Genomic DNA, 10,832 nt, shown 5'->3' with positions numbered 1-10,832 from the left:
TGTAACTTGCCCGGATTCTCCATGATTGGGCGGGCTAGAAACAAATCTATATTGTTATTATTAAAATGTCTCATTCACAGAGTCATCTTGAGTCAAAGACAACTCAGAGGCAGCTAACAACAACATCAAAAATGTAAAATGGACAGTATGTACAAAATTATGGGAAGTATGTACAAATGTCAATGGGAAAATTACTTTCACAATATATTAAAAGAGAATAATGGGTGAGGATGCAGATGGGATTCCAAGAAATGCCATAAAATTGAGACTGTGTGTTCTTTGCATGCCTGATTCCAAGGAGTCTAGTTTCACAATACTTCTACATTTGTTCAACAAACCGTTTCTATAATTATCTTAAAGAAACAATACCCTATGCCTATAGCTTCAGCTCCAACAAAAATGTTATTTTGAAAGATTATTTTGGCACCGTATCTGCTATAGGAGGAACTATCTAGTTAGTATATTCACAAAAGGTCTTTCCTCCACTAATTGCTTTTCAAGCTCAGCATGAAGTCAATTGTTCCTGAAACTCAGCATGGAATCAAGAGTCATGCTGGGTAGCTTTTTTTTTCTTGTGTGAACCATCAAAAATATTTCTGCCATTATAATTTCTGTTATAATGTTAATATACTTTAATGTTTTGAGAATTTCTAAAATTCCTTGAATGGATGTAATTGTCAGAAATTTATTCCTTTAATATAGCATTGCTCAGTTTTGCAAAAGGTTTCTTCTAAAAAGCCATGGGGTGTGGGGGGGGAGTTGTTAATAAAATTAAACTAAGCTTATCTTCATGGAAGAACCAATTTGTGTCCTCTATTGAGGATGTTTTTCAACCTCCTTGTAGGGTTATAGCAACAGCAAGGACTTTTCTATATCAGTGCATTTAAACACTCCCAACGTGATTTAAAATGTGTAGGCTAATTGCCCTCAACAAGTTGAGTACTCATTTTAGTGACCTATAGAAGGATGCCAGGCTGAGGCAACCCTGCAGCCTCTAGCTGGGATTGAACTCACAACCTTGTGGTTTGTGACTGACTGGCTGCAGTACCAGCATTTAACCACTGTGTCACCATGGTTCCCTAAGGGTTAGTATTGTGAAACTGAACTTTAATTACAAAATAATATAAGGAATCTCAGTCAAGAAGGGAAATAAATCTTTATCCAAAATCCAGTAACTCCCACATTCTTGGTGGCTCAAACCATTTCCTTTTTCACAAATTATGTTGATCCAGTTTCATTATGTTGAAATTGGGAGGTAATATCTCTTAGGAGTTTAGTGCATTGTAAAAAAAAGTGACTTACCTCCTCCAAATTGAAGTCTCTTCCAGGATTCAGTTGGGTTCAATCACATGCATTTTATCACCAATACTGCTGCATCCCGCCTAAAACCTGGCTAGAATCTGTGCTCAGCTGGCCCTCAACTAGTTGATTTGCAAAGCCAGGAGCTTCACGACTTTTCAAATCAGCCATCTAAAAGCAAATTCTAGCCGGATTTTAGGCTGCATGCAGCTGGGAGGTGGCATTGGAGGCAAAGTGCATATGATAGAACCTGGCTGCATCCCAGAAGAGGCTTCAGTACGGAGGAGGTAAGTCGCATTTTTTTACAATGCAATAAACTCCTTAGAGAAGTTAATTGCTTACGGTTTTTCACATCTTAGACATACATCTGATGTATCATTCATCTGAAGAGGCCCTAACTGATATACTCATTTTTTTTTATTTAGTGTAGTATGGTGAGAGCATACAGTAGTATGTAAGAATCTAGGCACTTCCCCCAGATTCAGTACAAACCTTGATTCAGTACTTCTGAAAGTGGTTTACAGATCAGGATTCTGTTCACTTTGACCTGGGTATTTTACCTGAGTAAAAATCTGAAACTCCAAGTGGATTTTGCAGCTGAAAAAATATAATAGAAAATATTTAAAAAAAACCAACAACTATAATATCTGTTCTCTTTTACATAAGTGAAATTTCTTCGGCCTTAGTTAGGGAGGAAGTTACATCTGCAATGGTATTTTAGGCACCGGGTATTTTATGCTATGTGTGTTTATTCTTATAGAGATAATCACATTTTTATTTCTTGGAAGATTTGGGATAATTTTTAGGCTTAGTAGCAGGCCAGAAACTGGCCAAGGGGTGAGTACAGGAACTGGGGATGGGTGGTGCTTGAAAGAGTTTATGACTTTTTCAAACAACAAATCATGGTAATGTTAAGACAGAAAGGAACTGCTTGTCAAAGTAACAATCACTCTGCAAAGCATACCACTGACAATCCCTAGCCAAACATGCCCAAGTATTAGGAAGTGGCCCTCCCAAACCTCCCCATTTCTTTCCCCTGACTTCAGTTTTTTCCAAATCTAAAAGCAACTGAGCATAGTTTTGGGTCTGTTATTTGTACGGGTGGAGAAAGACCTACTTCATCTTGGGAAAGATAGAGAAATGGCCAAAAGAGCCTGTGAAGATACTTGCTTTGTAAAAACTATTTGTTGTGGAATGACAGCACCTTTTTGTTTTACTATCAGGTTGAGAATTATTTATCCGTGTCCCATTTAATAAATAGCTTACAAATATATGTCAGATCTGAAAGTTTATAAATTTTATCCCACTGGGATTTATGAAGTTCTTTCTCCATTCTTATAAGAGACTTGTTTAAAGCATAATTCTGTGATTTATATGCTTTCTCTGAATTCATTTGTTGTTTAACCTCTTTTTGTGTCTTCTTGACTCTGTGAGGATGTTTTCCCTTTAACTCTGAGGTTTTCTCCTTAGTTAATTTACACAAAGATTTTAAACTTTCATGACTCTTTTCTTCCTGGCTAAATTCTTCTCTCTTTTCAGCTCATCATCTCAGTCAAGTGTCCATCAGGCTCAGTAGAACTATTAACCTTATTACTTATGACTGTCATTTCTTCTTTCTTCTCCTTATTTACTGTTTCTGCTTTTTTGTGAGTTTTTTTTCTTTTTGTGTTGTTTGATCTCTGTTTTAAGAGACTCTATTTTTTCTTTTTGTCTGTGGCTCTTAGACTTTATATTGAGTAGTTTAAGTCAGATAGAATTGTAATTCGCTTCCATATAGTAAAACTTTATTTTCCATCTTTCTGCCTGTTTATTGGCCCTATGCCAATTTTCTAAAAGCTCCTGATTTTCCTTGTCTTTAGAGTTTAGCCTATTCTTCAGACTGGCAATCTCTGTGCACAAATCTTTGGTTTTCAGCTTCATGAGGCAACCTATTTACATCAACAAGCATTTGAATCTGAGGAGAATCATTTTCTATATTTTTCATCCTAATTTGAAATTCTATTTCCTTTTTTCTTCTCTCATTTTTGATTCTGACTACTTCTAATTCTTTTTTTCCCTCTCTTTCTTCTTTCTCAAGTTCAGCTTGCCTTAACCTCATTCTTTGTTTTTCAAATTCATTTTCTACATCTCTTTTAATCCTGGCCATTTCAAGCTCTTTTTCTTTATCTCTTCCAATTTTAGCCATTTCAATCTCTTTTTCTCTTTAAATTCTGGCTATTTCAAGCTCTCTTTCTCTTTCAATTCTGGCTATTTCACTGCATTGGTGGCACAGTGGTTAAATGCCTGTACTGCAGCCACTCACTCACAAACTGCAAGGTTGTGAGTTCAATAGCAGCAAAAGGACTCAAGCTCGACTCAGCCTTGCATCCTTCTGAGGTTGCTTAAATGAGTACCCAGATTGTTGGGGGCAATTAGCTTACACTTTGTAAACCGCTTAGGGAGTGCTTAAGTGCACTGATAAACAGCATAGAAATGTACTTGCTATTGCTATTTCCCAAATCTCCACTCTTTCCTGAGATTCAGAAATGGAAGTGTCAAGTCTAGCCGTCATTTCTCCAGTAACCCCCTCTTCACCCACCACCTCTGGTACCAATAGGGGTTTGACTTTCTTAGGAGGCATTTTTATAGTATTTCCCTACAATTACCTAAAAATTTTACCTCAGGAAATACTCTTAACTGTTTGTGACTCAGCTGTTTATTAAGGTGACACTTGGTTCTTGATGATAATAATAATAATAATAATAATAATAATAATAATATATTTGTAGCCCGCTTTTTCGCAAAAAAATCAAAGCAGATTCCAACAGTATAAATAAAACATCAAATAATTAAAAATTACAATTTAAAAAACCCCAAACCCAACCCCTCCCCCCAATCATAAAAACAGTGCTCAACCTCTTAAAAAAGATTAAACATCAAAAAAATTTAAACTGTCCAATATGAATACACTAAAATTTTGGGCACTAGAAATGAGTCTTCCTCTAGAGGAGGGGGGGTGGGAGTGATGATAACAATCAAATTTGATATCGGTATCAATAGAGAGGAGGGGGCCAATTTTAATGGATCTAACCTAGTCTGGAAAGGCAAACTAGTGATTTCTTACTTTACACCAGATTTTTACCTTAGAAATCACTTTTTTTACAGAATTTTTTCTTCAGTGTGCTCTTTCTTTGTTATTTTAACTTTTCTCCTCAGTCACCTACAATTACCTCAGCCAATTACTTCAGGAACTGGGAATAACTCTTTTTTGTCCAGTGTAGTCAGTTCCCAGGTAATCTACACAATACCTTTAACTATTACCTCAGAGATTACCCTTACTGGCCTACACCTCTTCAGCTTTAAGCCACTGAACTTTTACACAACTGAGTTCAGACACACTTTTTAGCACACCTCCAGTCACTGTAATTTTTGTACCTCACCGCTGCCAACAAATTATGTCAAGAATGCTTTACTTCTGAACAATATTCTATTTAACATGTGTTCCAGTCACCTTTCTTATGACTGCCACTTTACTTTTAAGATCTGTTCGAACTATTAGTAGCATTGTAAATATTCAAGCTACAGACGAGGCTTTCCTGAACAATAATAAAAGCTTTATTTGAACATCGGTTTGACAATGTTTTACTAGTTGAGATGTTTTATGCACTTGTCACCTTAAGATATTATTTTCTTGGTTTTACTTTGTTACAGCTACAGTTATGATTTTTAATACTTATACTTGACAGTTACTTTAAGTCCACAACAAAGCCAACACTTTATGATACTATATTCTTTTCAGAAGTGGTATCTTCTGAAATTTCCTATTTAACTGAACCTTTTAGGGAGTTCGTTAAAATACATCTGTTTAAGAAAGGCTTTCTGCTTCTTTTTCCTGTTTCTGAAGGCTTCTAATTATACTCAGGATGCTGTTGATATCTTACAGCAGCATATGTATTTGAAACATAGTATAATCACTTTTGCATGTAATGTGCAGTGACAGAAAATGTCATCTTCCTCAGGAAAGGCAGATCCTGAGTTATGTGGGAGCAAGCAAAGAATTTTCATTTCTGCCTTTCCCCCACACACATCATCTCTGCCACCTTCCCCAAAGAAGTCATAGTGACACTAACTAGTGGAATTATGGCGTTAATCTGAACTTCATTTTCATATTTGCTGTTCATTTTACTGTATTTAATTGAGTTTGTAAAATATTGTCACACATCTTATGTTTTACTCTATATTCCATTCTGTTATGTAATCATCAGTATCACAGAGATCCAGTATGATGTAGTGGGTTGAGCACTGAGCTATGATTCTGGAGACCATGGTTTGAATCTTTGTTTAGCCACAGAAAGCCGCTGGGTTACCTTGGGCAAACAATACTCTCTCAGCCTCAGAGGAGGGAAAGGCAACCCCCCCCCCCAAAAAATAAATCTTGCCAAGAAAATCTCATGATAGGTATACCTTCATTGTTGTGTGGCTTCAAGTTATTTCTAACTTATGGTGACCCTATCATGGGTTTTCTTGGCAAAATATGTACAGAGGAGGTTTGTTACTGCCTTCACCTGAAGCTGAGAGAGTGTGAGCTACCCATGCTCACCCAGTGAGTTTCATGGCCAAGCTGGGAGTCAAACCCTGGTCTCCAGAGTCCTAGTCCAACACTCAAACCACTATGCCAGGCTGGCTCCCAGGTTCACCTTAAGGTTGCCATAAATTGTGAACAACCTGAAGGCATATAACAACACAACAAAAATATTTGATGAACAAAAATATTACACTTTTTAAACAAAACAAAAAAAGAAAGAAAGAAAAGAATTACAGAACCATCTGAATGGCATAAATTATGTGTATTAACAATATTTTAGGGATGCCAGTGGAGCAGGGTGTGATTCAAGAAGCATGTCTCTATAACTTGCTTTATTCCAGTATAGGAACCAGTTCTAAAGAGATGATTTGAATGTTTTCCATGATATACAGACTATGTATCAGCAATCTATAAAGAGGCAACTCGTGGGTGTTGTTGTTATTGTTGTTGTCATATTTATTTATTTATTTATTGAGTGTCATACTGTACATGATATTTTACAAGTAGAAGAACAACAAAACAGTTTCCTGCCTTCAGGCTTCCAGCCTAATTAAGAGATGACATAAAAAGAAAAAAGGATTAAGTTGGCCAGCACTTGCTCTCAGCTTGTGAGGCCACAGCAGTGGCAGCTGAATGAAGGAAGGGCCTTTCATCTGCTTCTAGGCCTAAGCATGATGGAGCTGTGTCTGCCTTTTTGTCCTTCCTCTTCTTCTCCTCCTCCTCTATGTGATGAACAACTTAGAATAGGCAGATGTAGATATGAGGCATACTTTTGGTGTGCTTCCATTTTTTTCAACTTCTGAATTGTAACTATCTGACTACCCAAATGACAATTTACAGTAACATATGCTGTAGTCTAATCGAGACTGGATTAAGTCTGTTAGGATTCTGAAACATTTCTGGTTTCTCCACCCACCCATTTTGTACATTTGAGCAAGCAACTCTGTTTGACTGCCAAGTTTGTGATGTAGAAGGTCAGGATTAGTAGTGCTATTGGACAAGAAAAGTTCCCCCCGTGCAAGTCTTAAGGGAAGGGTGGTTTGGACTGTGTCCCATGGTTTTAAACAAGGTGGGAGCCTCAAAGACAGTGACCTGAACATGCCCCAACATCTTCTTTCCATTCATGGCTGGCCAGGGCTAGACAATAACTGGAAGACAGAAGATCTAGAGCTCCCCTCTCTCTAAAAGGATTTCTGTCTTTAAGAATATCTCGGTATCCATAACCGAAAAAGTGGCTTGCCACTTTAAGGGAGGGTGTGTCTTTGAGACCTTCCAGGAATTGAGGCCAGGGTATATAATCTAGGCATGGCTTCATTGGCCAAGCATAGGCATGTGAAGGGGACAGACCTAAGCTATTTAAGCTTCTTGCCCGCTCTGCTTGCTCTCTTTTGAATTTGCAATTTGTCCTACTACCCTAAGGACAGTATGAACTTGCTTGGTTGCTTTGGGACCGGGTAGGAATTTCCTCCCCTTTTCTTAGGGTTTTTTGTAACTAGGGACTGGTAACTGGATTTAAGTGGGCTGTTAACTAGGTGGGGGGATACAGATGGGGAGAAAGGAGTGCTGAGACACCACTCTTTTCTGTCCCACATGGAGGCCTCAGCAACCAAATGGTGTGGCCTCTGGGAGTCTGAAAAAGAACCCACTCCTGTGTCATTTTAATGGATGGTGTTTCTGCCCAATGGGAATGCTGAAGAGGTGGTCTTGGAATGACCCCGGGCTCCAGCTGAACTCCCATTAGGATTCCAACCTCAGTTGTTGTCTCTCAAGAGTTAAAGTTAAGAGTTCAGTTTACATGTCTAGTCTCTTTATTTCATGGTGAGTCTCAATAAGACGGTTATGTTGTAGTATGTATATCACCATCATTTAAGTGATGTCAGAATGTATGTCAGTGTATGTGAGAGAGACATAGTGGATCCCCATATCCATTCATTGGTAATCTGGTACTGGTGACACATAGTTCCCATTTGAAATTAGAAATGACCATGCTAGGATGTGTACATCTGTGTTTATCCATTCCTTATGAGCTATTGAATAGACAGCTGACTAATAGATACTTCTGTCATTCAAGCCTGGAACCTCAGACATGTATTCTAAATCTCACAACCAATTATTATTATTATTAGTAGTAGTAGTAGTATTCCTAATTTATCCCTTTGCATACATTAGATTTTTTCCGACAAATGCTGCTAGAATCATTAGATTGTGTGAACTGTACTTCAAATATTGGCACCCGCCCACCAAGAATGATCACATCAGGCTGTAGATCGGAATTAAAACAAGGTATTAACACATATGAGATGGGATGAGTCCTTCCTGAATCTTCGTTCACAAAGAAAAGCCAGAGAGAGAGAGAGAGAGAGAGAGAGAGAGAGAGAGAGAGAGCAGGGACGTAGTCAGGATTTTGGGAAGGGGGGGGTCCAGACTAAGTGCCACCATTATAATGGGGCTTGGGTGCGGCGGCGCAGCAGCACACACCATTCATTTTATCTAACGGAAGGGGGGTCCGGACCCCAAGAACCCCCCCTTGGCTACGTCCTTGGAGAGAGAGAGAGAGAGAGAACATATATGGCCGGTACATATTACACAACACAGTATCTATCCTGTTGCTTCTTTGCACTTCCTTTGTTTCTGTAGCACACCTTTCCATTGATTAGGAAAACTCATCAATTATTCCTAATATTGCTGCTATGCTGTTGTGATTGATTTCTTCTGTGACAGTAACAATATGATGGCAGTTAAGTAGCATCAGTAGGTGCGATTCTCCTCCTTCCTCTCTCTCCTCATTTCTCCTCACTATTGCCAGGCAGGATGCTTTCCTTTTCTATTACTTTACTTTTCTCCCACCTTTTTATAACATTGCATTGTCACAATTGCACACTTATGTTAAAAATAAAAATAAGCCCTAAAGACATGCTTGGAAGGGCATAGGGAAGGAAGCTGGGGTTATGGAGGCCATGTGGAAGATTGTGTGCAGAACCATTGATCACCAGCATTTTCATGTTGTTATAATGATGTGTGACATGGAATGAAACCCAATAGGTATGTTTCCACTTCTGTATAGTAACACAATTGTGGCAAGACAGAAGGCTGGTGTGCAAAAGTCCTGCGTCTCTGATCAGAATATAGGTCATCATACAAGGATGGCAGACTCAAAGTCAGGAAGATCAAGATCACCTTTAGAGGAAAAATGGGAGAGATGCTCACATATATATACAGAACTTGCAACACACTCTAACAAGTTAGCTTGACTGCTAAAAAAAGAAGAAATGTTGCTCACAAACAGAGGAAGTCTTCAGTTTCTTTAAAAAAGTAATTATATATAATATAGATTCAATATACATATAAAATTTCATATGAAGTTGCTATGATTATGGGAAACTTGATACAATTTTTTTTAATGTTGCAGTATCATTTTCCCAAATATACATTGCCCTAAAAAGAGATACCCCTGACATTGTAATGCTAAATTTACAATCCTGCTGTGCTTTATATTCATTTGTTTTTAAAAAGAACTATTTATGCTAATGTAGGGAAATGCTTGAATCAACCCAGTATGTGGCATTTATGTGTTCTGCTGCACTTCCAAGAAGCATCAGAATATGATGTTTTGTAGGCCTTAATTTCAGTATTATACAGGGAACACTGCAAGAAAATGCGAAGCAATTTGATTATCTCAGGACATTATTAAACATGGCATTCAATGAATCTTCTCTTAACAGTGTACATTTAATGTGCCATTCCTCAGGATATAATCAAAGTAAAACAAATCAGTTTTGTGTCATGTGTGGAAATTTTTAAATCTCAGTAGTGTACATACACTTTGCATTACTTATAGACACATACATATATAAATATTACCACTTTCCCAAAAGACTTTTCCCCTTTTATTCTTTCTGAATACATTAGTATAATAGGCATCTGATGCATATTTGATGTATTGCTACTATTGTGCTAGGAAGTTTATAGAATAACATAAGCATTAAAAAAAGAAAACACAATTCTGGAGGATAAGGGGAATGAGGATAGCTTGCATTTGTTTGCTTGTTTTTTTTAATTTGGTTCACAACTATCATAAAGATACAGTCATGAACTTTTTTTAACAACAGCAGCAGCAGCAGCAACAACAACAACTCATCACTTGATAACTCAAGTTAACTCTCCTAATTTGAACCATACCAAAATAGACAAAACTAAGAATTTTAACTAGGCCTATACCACTTAGAATAAGCTTCTGTTACAGATGTCGTCAGATGAACAAAGACAGTGTTCAGGACCAGTCCTCTCATTTGGCAAGATGAAGCAAGGGCTCTATATTGCTGCTTATTTCAGGCAGAAAATTGCTTTGAGATGGTCTTGATAGGAAGTCTTCCAAATTATTTTACATTAAGTGAGTACAAAGTTAGTCTTACATTGATGGAACAACACCAATGCAAGAATGATTTGGAAATGTACAGCCAAATTCATATGTTCAAGACTTAGCCCCATCTCTTTGCCAGCACAAACTTAGGGACACAGATGTAGCTGTTGTTACAGCATCATATCTTTTTGTCAGTTTGAGGCTCTTCATCCCCTTCTCTTTGCCCTGCCATTCTGGAGGATAAGATTGCAACTAATCACCACTGTTCTTGTTGATGGAAAATAGCTCACATAGAAACATGTGCAATATTCTTGTACCTTTATGGCTATAAAACAAAGGATCTATCAAAAGTGTAGCTGAGAAGCCAGCAATGGAGGAATTAGGGTATGTAGATACAAGAGTAGTGAATACAAAATGGGCACTTGTGCAAAGAACAAACAACCAAAATTAAAGAAAAAAGGTTGATACAGTAAAAATGTATTTAACATGCATTTATCAGAGGATTGTATGCCTACACACACACACACACACACAGAGAGAGAGAGAGAGACTTTTTCATCCAAATGATATATATATACACACACACACACACACACACACGTATATTCT

Source organism: Sceloporus occidentalis, unplaced genomic scaffold (assembly GCF_023333645.1).
Source record: "Sceloporus occidentalis isolate IW3139 unplaced genomic scaffold, rSceOcc1.0.p SCAF_3, whole genome shotgun sequence".
NCBI classification, from domain to species: domain Eukaryota; kingdom Metazoa; phylum Chordata; class Lepidosauria; order Squamata; family Phrynosomatidae; genus Sceloporus; species Sceloporus occidentalis.
Note: the sequence above shows the minus strand (reverse complement) of the source record.